The sequence below is a fragment of the Trachemys scripta genome, chromosome 2 (assembly GCF_013100865.1).
Source record: "Trachemys scripta elegans isolate TJP31775 chromosome 2, CAS_Tse_1.0, whole genome shotgun sequence".
Classification (NCBI taxonomy): Eukaryota; Metazoa; Chordata; order Testudines; family Emydidae; genus Trachemys; species Trachemys scripta.
The window spans coordinates 223,582,247-223,590,549 of NC_048299.1; the positions used below are offsets into that span (position 1 = coordinate 223,582,247).

General features: G+C 53.7%; 1 protein-coding gene across 1 annotated transcript in view; it reads right to left on the reverse strand.

Moving 5' to 3' along the window:
• The window catches only part of PPP1R42 (protein phosphatase 1 regulatory subunit 42), a 63,021-nt gene extending 61,283 nt beyond the window's left edge, over window positions 1-1,738 (reverse strand). The window contains exon 1 of the mRNA XM_034763044.1: window positions 1,579-1,738. The gene's annotated coding sequence lies outside the window, so the exon portion shown is untranslated. The remainder of the gene's footprint in view (window positions 1-1,578) is intronic.
• Between the last annotated feature and the right edge of the window lie 6,565 nt (window positions 1,739-8,303).

An 8,303-nucleotide genomic window follows, 5' to 3' on the forward strand; every position in this document is an offset into this window, starting at 1 on the left:
TGGGTGTGTGTTGGGGTGGGGGGGTGCAGGGCAGAGAGCTGGGGATGTGGGGGTGCAGGGAAGAAGGCTGAGTGTGTAGGGGGGTTCAGGGCAAGGGATGGGTCTGTGGGGGTGCAGGGCAGAAGGCTGGTTGTGTGTTGGGGTGGGGAGGTTCAGGGCACACAGCTGGGGGTATGGGGGGTGCAGGGCAGAAGGCTGAGTGTGTGGGGGGGTTCAGGGCAGAGGGCTGGGGGTGCAGGGCAGAAGGCTGGGGTGTGTTGGGGTGTGGGGAGGTTCAGGGCAGAGGGCGCAGGGCAGAAGGCTGGGTGTGGGGGGGGTTCAAGGGTCAGGGCAGAGGGCTGGTGGTATGGGGGGTGCAGGGCAGAAGGCTGAGTGTGTGGGGGGGTTCAGGGCAGAGGAATGGGGCGGTGGGGGTGCAGGGCAGAAGGCTATGTGTGTGTGTTGGTGTGGGGGGGGTTCAGGGCAGAGGGCTGGGGGTGTGGGGGCATGCAGGGCAGAAGGCTGGGGGTATTGGAGTGTGGGGGGTACAGGGCAGAGGGCTGGAGGTGTGGGGGGGTGCAGGGCAGAAGGTTGGATGTGTGTGGGGGTTCAGGGCAGACGGATGGGGCTGTGGGGGTGCAGGGCAGACGGATGGGTGTGTGTTGGGGGGGGGTTCAGGGCAGAGGGCTGAGGTGCTCAGCTCGTGGGGGTGCTCCCAGCCCCCTGCCCTGAGCAGCTCATGGCAGGGGGCTGGAAGGGATATGCCCTGTTCCACCCCCTTCCCCCAGGCTCCATCCCTACCTCTTCTCTGCCTCCTGTACAGAGCTGTGTGCATGCTGCCGCTCTTCCCCCTCCCCCTCGCAAGGGCCATCAGCTGATTGACCGGGGCGGAGAGGAGGAGGCACAGGAAAGCACGATGCTGGGGGAAGAAGTGGGGGAGGGGGGAAGCTGGGCTGCCGCAGAACCAAGTGTCTGCCTCCTGCCCCCGCAGGGGAGAGCAGGGGGGCTGAGGGCCAGGACCGTGGCAGGGAGCTGCGTGCCTAGGGTGACCAGACAGCAAGTGTGAAAAATCGGGACGAGGGTGGGGGGTAATAGAAGTCTATATAAGAAAAAGCCCCAAATATCGGGACTGTCCCTATAAAATCGGGACATCTGGTCACCCGATGCGTGCCACTCAAAATCGGCTCACGTGCCGTGTTTGGCACGCATGCCATAGGTTGCCGACCCCTGACCTAGGCTATGGAGCCACCCTGCAGCCTTCCCCACAGCTCCCTTCCCCACCCCATCAGCCACAGTCCCCAGGCTTCTGCCTTCCCCCCACCCACCACTTCCCTCCTCCTTCCCGGCCCATCTAACCCAGTGTGATGGCAGCACCTCTCTGCCCACCCCCACCCATCTGTCCCATCGACGGCTGCGCCGCCCCTGCCATCCTCCCGATCCCCGCCATCCGATGGCAGTGCCCCCCTCCCCACCTCCGCCCGACCTCCCCCACTCCGCCCCAGCGCTGCCCATCACCCTAATCTCCCCAGAGACGGCAGCACCTTCCCACCCATCCCCTCCTGCGCTCGTGGCCGGTCGCCCCGCGCCTACCACACGCACCCCCCGCCGCCGGCCGACCAGCGCCAGCCTTGGTGCGGGATGTGACGGAACCATGCGCGGTTTCTCGAGCCGTCTAGTTCAGGGCCGGTTGCTAGGGTGACAGAACGCCAGCCGCAGAGGCTGCCGGGTGAACGCCTGGACGGTTTCTCTGCCCGCGGGAGTGGGCGGGGTTACAATCCTGCCTCTTGCCGCCTCAACTGTCGCAGAGGGTAAGGGGGCAGAAGGGGGGGGAGGACTCGCGCGCATGCGCACTGGAGGCGAGAGCGCCGGGGTTCCGTCTCCGTCTTAGATTTTCAGGGGTTCCGCGCGAAACTGGGTCCAGACCCTGCAAACAGGGAGAGACACTTGTCCTATCACCCGTCCTCCCAGGGTTGCTGGTTGAGCCGCTGGCAGGAAAAGGCGCGAAACGACAGCTCCTGTGCGAGCTTCCACCGGCAGCCTGCGGGCAGCTGCTCCCCCGGCGCTGGTTACTCATAGCCTGCTTCTGCGGCTGTACCGCGTGCCCTCAACCCGCTCTGCCGGTGGATGTGGCCCCAGAGCCGGCCCAGGCCTAAGGCCACACGCTTATGCCAGATGCACGTAGAGCGCACAGCTGGGGGCGGGCTGTGAAAGCTGACACAGTTACAAAATAAAATTAAGAAAAAACAAACCAGGAGCCTGTTTTGGCAGCCACACTGTGGTAGAAGTTCAGGATCCCAGGGCAGTGTCCTTAAAATGAGTGAAAAGCCCTCCCTCCCCTACTCCAGCCAGCCAGGCACCATTCCCAGGCAGCAAAATAGCATCTGCTGTAGGGTGACCCGGTGTCTCGTCTTCAACCAGAACAATGGACCCTGGCAGCTCTGGTCAGCACCACTGACCGGGCCATAAAAAGTCCAGTTGGTGGTGGTGCCGAGCTAAGGCAGGCTACTCCCTGCCTGTCCTGGCTCTGCACTGCAGCCCGGAATGTGGTGACAACACAGGAAAGGAAACAGAACGCCAGGTCTGTGGTAGCTAGAGAGCTTCAAAAGCCTCAAGCAAAAAGCCTCCCAGGAAAACTTTTCCTGGGGTTTTTATTTCTCTCCTTACTTTGTTTACAACACTTCTTAGTGGTTACATTCCTGCGCATAGAAAAGCCAGGCAGTATACATGCACATAAGATAATGAACCCATCTCTTGAGCGCGTGAATGCCAGCTGCGAGGAAACAATCAAATTAGCCAAATAAGTTTCCCAAACACAAACGCTGGATTGAAGGTCACTCCTGCCTCGTTGCCCTGGGAGCAGTTTGCCGCGCCCGTGGGCTGGCGATTCGGGAGCTATGCATTCCTACACCGGAAGCGGACAGCAGGTCTGGCTCCTGGGCGGGCGGGCGGGCGGGCAGGTGATACAAGGCTCCATGCACTGCCCCCGCCACAAGCACCTGCTCCGCACTCCCATTGGCCAGAAACCATGGCCAATGGGAGCTGCAGGGGCAGTGCCTGTGGGCAAGAACAGCGCACAGAGCTGCCTGCCGCACCTCCACCTAGGCGCTGGACCTGCTGGCCGCTTCTGGGGCGCAGCGAGGAGTCAGGTCAGGCAGGAAGCCTGCCTTAGCCCCCCACTGTGCCACTGACTGGGAGCTGCCGGAGGGAGCCCACACCTGAATCCCCCACCCCAGAGCCTCCACCCCCAGATGGAGCCCTCACCCCCCTGCACTCCAACCCCCAGCCCAGAGCCCCCTCCCACACTCTGAACCCCTCCGCCCCACCCCGCCAGCCTGGAGCCCCCTCCTACACCTCCAGACAAAGCTCACACCCCCTCCCACATCCCAACCCCCTGCCCCATCCCAGTGAAAGTGAGTGAGGGTGGGGAAATGTAGTGAGCAGGGCCGGCTCCAGGCACCAGCTTAACAAGCAGGTGCTTGGGGCGGCCAAGGGAGAGGGGCGGCACCTGCGGCAATTCGGGGGTGGCAGGTCCCTCACTTCCTCTAGGAGCGAAGGACCTGCCGCTGAACTGCCGCCCCCCATCGCGGGTTTTTTTTTTTTTTTTTTTTCAATTGCTGCCGCCGGTCGCGATCACGGCTTTTTTTTTGCTTGGGGTGGCAGAAATGCTGGAGCCGGCCCTGGTAGTGAGTGGGGGGTGTGGCCTCAGGGAAGGGACGGGGCTAGGATGTTCGGTTTTGGGCTATTAGAAAGTTGGCAAACCTAGTCTGCTTTAGTAAATGCTATTAAACATATTCTGGCTGCGCTAAAATGATAAAATAGGCACTTAAAAGATCTGACGGTGTGTCACAGCTGCCAGCTTCAGGGATGTGCATGTTTGGTAGCTGAAGGATTTTGTTTAATAACTTAGTTTTCTCAGTTTGACATGTCCTCCCATAGCTGGCAACTGTAACTAGTCATAGAAAAGACAAAAGTGCACTTAGAAGTACTTTTTTTCATTTGCAGACCCTTAAATATTTTCAGATGGAGGTGCATACCCCTTTGGAAATCTTAGACATAGTCTGTGCGGACCCCGCAGGGGTCCACAGATCACAAGTTGAAAACCACTGCCTTAAGATGTTGAAGCAGCACCAATATGGTAGAAGTTAAGGATCCTATGGCATTTTACATAAAATGTGTGACAAGCTCAGGGTCCCAACCACCATTGCCTCTGTCAGCAAACTTGGTTTTGCTATATCAACAGCACTTAGGCATATTCTATTGGTATTTAACACTAAGAAAGAGCAAACACCAACTATAAACTCAAGGAATAGAATTTATACTCACAAATAACCTGCTGATGCAGAGACATGAGCACTATTTACTAAGCCATATTTACATTATAGAGATATTTCTCAAAATATGCATAATATAAATTAGAAGCATAACTGCTGCTGTTACATAGACAACATGCATTCAACAACCACTTATAGTCTCTTGCTTTCCAGTTGATTCTCCACAGATTTATCTGAAGGTGGTACACTTAAGTTATGAAAGAAAGAGAAGCAAAGTAGAAAGGAGCATAATTTGTGGTTTCTGAGTGTCAAGGATTCCTCTAGCCCCCTCCTCACCACAAACATTAAATATTAAGAATAGTTGCTTCTAATAATAATAAAGCAAATTTTCTAATGTCTTGAAGACCCAGCAATTTTTTTTAACCCCCAATTGTTGGTCAGCTGTCAACACAAACTAACAAAAGACAATGTTTAAAAGAGGTCATATGCTATTTGTATTCCTTGCAGATCTCTCTAAAGATTCTGGGGCTGAGTTTTCCCATGTGTAAAATGCACTGGCATGAAGCTTAATACTTTGTTTACAAATACTTCATTTATCCACCAGCTTTTTGGGGATTGTCTGCCCCATTCTTTGCAGCTCACCCTAATTGAGTGACCACAGCTGGCTCCCACTAGGACCCCGGACACAAAAGCACTTTGGGATCCTCAAGGAGAAGACACTATGTAACTTTAAATTACAAACAATGTTGTTATGCTTTTAAGGAAATGTCTTGAACAGGTGTAAATTGAGTAAATTTTCCTTGAGGGGGGAGAGCGGGAAGTGTCCCTTCAATAAGAGATTACTCATTTTGTGCAGTAACTACAGTCCTTCAAGATATTTGTCTCTATGGGGGCTCCACGGCATGTGCACATGTGCCTGTCAAGCCCTTGAGCAGAGATTGTCAGTTAGCAGTATCCGTTTGGCCTGCTAATGTGCCCTATGCCTCCTTGTGCTGGATATTGAGACTATATAGGGGTGTGTGGGCAAACCCCCCCCCCCAGTTCCTTGTCCAACCAAACATTCCCTAAGGAACAGGCCAAAGCAGAGGGGAAGGAGGCCAGGTAATGGGGCACCCAGTAGGTATGCACATCTCAAAGAACTGCATTCAATGCATAAAGTGAGTAACCTCATCTTCCCCATGCATCCTCCACTTCAGGTGACTTCTGAGCAGTATCCCCAGAAGCAAGAGGAAGCTTCAGAATAGAGTCCAGAAGTAAAGACAGTATTGCAGAACCAAAGTGCTGCATTGGATCTGACGTATGGATCAGGGCCTAATGTTTTGCAAATGTATGTATTGAAGCCCATGTAGCGGCCCTACATATTTCAGATACTGGTACATTCTTAAGTAGTGCAGTAGATGTTGCCTGCAATCTGGTTGAATGTGCTATCTCCCTTTGGGGGATGAATGCCCATAGCATCATAGAAAGTGATAATACACCCAGATGTGGAAAAAGCTAATGTACTCAATGCTTTTTTTGCCTTTGTCTTCACAAACAAGGTCAGCTCCCAGACTGCTGCACTGGGCAGCACAATATGGGGAGAAGGTGACCAGCCCTCTGTGGAGAAAGAAGTGGTTCAGGACTATTTAGAAAAACTGGACGTGCACAAGTCCATGGGGCCGGATGCGCTGCATCCGAGGGTGCTAAGGGAGTTGGCGGATGAGATTGCAGAGCCATTAGCCATTATTTTTGAAAACTCATGGCGATCGAGGGAGGTCCCAGATGACTGGAAAAAGGCTAATGTAGTGCCCATCTTTAAAAAAGGGAAGAAGGAGGATCCAGGGAACTACAGGCCAGTCAGCCTCACCTCAGTCCCTGGAAAAATCATGGAGCAGGTCCTCAAGGAATCAATTATGAAACACTTAGAGGAGAGGAAAGTGATCAGGAACAGTCAGCATGGATTCACCAAGGGGAAGTCGTGCCTGACTAACCTAATTGCCTTCTATGATGAGATAACTGGCTCTGTGGATGAGGGGAAAGCAGTGGATGTGTTATTCCTTGACTTTAGCAAAGCTTTTGATATGGTCTCCCACAGTATTCTTGCCACCAAGTTAAAGAAGTATGGGCTGGATGAATGGACTGAAAGGTGGATAGAAAGCTGGCTAGATCGTCGGGCTCAATGGGTAGTGATCAACGGCTCCATGTCTAGTTGGCAGCCGGTTTCAAGCGGAGTGCCCAAAGGGTCGGTCCTGGGGCCGGATTTGTTTAATATCTTTATTAATGATCTGGAGGATGGTGTGGACTGCACTCTCAGCAAGTTTGCAGATGACACTAAACTAGGAGGCGTGGTAGATACACTAGAGGGTAGGGATCGGATACAGAGGGACCTAGACAAATTAGAAGATTGGGCCAAAAAAAACCTGATGAGGTTCAACAAGGACAAGTGCAGAGACCTGCACTTAGGACGGAAGAATCCCATGCACTGCTACAGACTAGGGACCGAATGGCTAGATAGCAGTTCTGCAGAAAAGGACCTAGGGGTCACAGTGGACGAGAAGCTGGATATGAGTCAACAGTGTGCTCTTGTTGACAAGAAGGCTAACGGCATTTTGGGCTGTATAAGGCCTGGTCTACACTACGGGTTTAGGTCGACTTTAGCAGCGTTAAACCGAATTAAGCCTGGACACGTCCACACAACGAGGCCCTTTCTTTCGACTTAAAGGGCCCTTTAAACCGGTTTCTTTACACCACCTCCGACGAGGGGATTAGCGATAAAACCGGCCTTTGCGGGTCGGAATTGGGGTAGTGTGGACGGAATTCGATGTTATTGGCCTCCGGGAGCTATCCCACAGTGCTTCATTGTGACCGCTCTGGACAGCGCTCTCAACTCAGATGCACTGACCAGGTAGACAGGAAAAGACCCGCGAAGGTTTGAATTTCATTTCCTGTTTGCCCAGCGTGGAGAGCACAGGTGACCACGCAGAGCTCATCAGCACAGGTAACCGTCATGGAGTCCTCCCAGGATCGCAAAAGAGCTCCAGCATGGACCGAACGGGAGGTACGAGATCTGCTCGCCATATGGGGAGATGAAGCAGTGATAGCTGAACTCCGTAGCAGTAAAAGAAATGGAAAAGTATTAGAAAAGATCTCCAAGGCCATGAAGGACCGAGGCCATAACAGGGACACACAGCAGTGCCGCGTGAAAATTAAGGAGCTAAGGCAAGCCTACCACAAAGCCAGAGAAGCAAACGGAAGGTCCGGGGCAGAGCCGCAAACTTGCCGCTACTACGCGGAGCTGCATGCGATCCTAGGGGGTGCAGCCACCACTACCCCAACCGTGTGCTATGACTCTCTCACTGGAGAAACACACAGGGAAGACGGTTCGGGGAACGAGGAAGATGACGATGGAGGTACTGTAGGTAGCTCACAGCAGCAAGGAAGCGGAGAAACCGGTTTCCCCAACAGCCAGGATCTGTTTGTTACCCTGGACCTGGAACCAGTAACCTCCGAACTCACCCAAGACCCTCAGGGCACACAGGAGACCTCTGGTGAGTGTACCTTTGTAAATATTTGTAAACATTACACATGGTTTAAAAGCAAGCGTGTTTAATGATTAATTTGCCCTGGCAATCGCGGCCAGTACATCTACTGGAAAAGTCTGTTAACGTGTATGGGGATGGAGCGGAAATCCTCCAGGGACATCTCCAGAAAGCTCTCCTTTATGTACTCCCAAAGCCTTTGCAAAAGGTTTCTGGGGAGGGCTGCCTTATCCCGTCCGCCATGGTAGGACACTTTACCACGCCAGGCCAGTAGCACGTAGTCTGGAATCATTGCATAACAAAGCATGGCAGCGTATGGTCCCGGTGTTTGCTGGCATGCAGACAATATCCATTCCTTGTCTCTCTTTGTTATCCTCAGGAGAGTGATATCATTCACGGTCACCTGGTTGAAATGGGGTGATTTTATTAAGGGGACATTCAGAGGCGCCCGTTCCTGCTCTTCTGAACAGAAATGTTCCCCGCTGTTAACCATGCGGTGGAGGGGAGGGGTGAAGTGATCATCCCAGAGAATCGT